Raw genomic sequence first — 1,086 nt, forward strand, 5'->3', positions numbered from 1 at the left:
TCATGTTTCTCCACAAGTAGAGTGGCCAGAGATGGACGAAGTGCACGACAAGATGTTGGAAAGGTGTTATTCGAACCGAGTATTAATTTTCGGTGTCCTATATACGGGCTCTGGGATTTTTTCATGCAATCTGATCTTTGTTTTCAGTGCTTTCTTTGTGAGCAGGACATTTGGGTACAATTTGGCAGCGAGTTTGTGTGTCCCATGTCAGGAAACTGATCTGGTTGGGATAGGATTGAGCACTCGGTGAACTCAAGCATTGCCTTGAGTGCTCTTAACGTGTTGCAAGTCCATTATTTCTGAGGAGTTTTACCTCAATAATTGTCTTGAATTTAGGTGCATTCACTGTGGGGCAAGTACGCCTCTGCACCTTCTGCCTTGAGTGAGATATTATTGTTGTCAGTTTATTCAGACAGTATCCCTTAACTAGCAAGTATCATTGGAGCCAAGCAAAGCGGTGGAATAGTGAGAAAGAGCCCTTTAGGTTGTATTTTGGCTCATTGGAAGCATATAGGAGGACCACCCAGGGAGCGTGGAGAGGAAGATTTAATAAAGTATTGTAATCAGTGGTGGCCTTTGTATAAATTAGACGATGGGACAAATGACCCTTTAATGGAATACTGAATTATACTTTATTGCAATTGGTGTTGTTTCTGAGGAGAGAAGGGAAGTGCGATGAGGTCTCGTATGCGGACATGTTCTTTACTCTTCGAAATCACCCGAGTACCAAACAGACTGTGTATTAACGATCCCACCGGACCCAATGGTGTTTGCTATAGAAAAGGAATATAAGAAAGAGGGAAAAGGAAAGTTGAAGAGATGTTGCTCAGCATGCAGCATAGGGCAGAGATGTACAAAGCTGGGGAACATAAGAGATCCTGGCGTGGGAAACTTGCCAGAACATTCCAAACCGCCGGTGGGGTACAACAAGAAGAGAGTTAAGACTCTGATTCGGGGACCCCCCAGATAGTCCAGTATCCTCTTGCATCCAAAGTAAAAAGGTAGTAGTACAGGCACCCCTATGGGAAGCAGTGGGACCAAGGGGAGCTCCTGTCTTGATAAAGGTTCCCTTTTCCTTTTTGTCTT

This window comes from Tauraco erythrolophus, chromosome 2 (genome assembly GCF_009769465.1).
Source record: "Tauraco erythrolophus isolate bTauEry1 chromosome 2, bTauEry1.pri, whole genome shotgun sequence".
NCBI lineage: Eukaryota > Metazoa > Chordata > Aves > Musophagiformes > Musophagidae > Tauraco > Tauraco erythrolophus.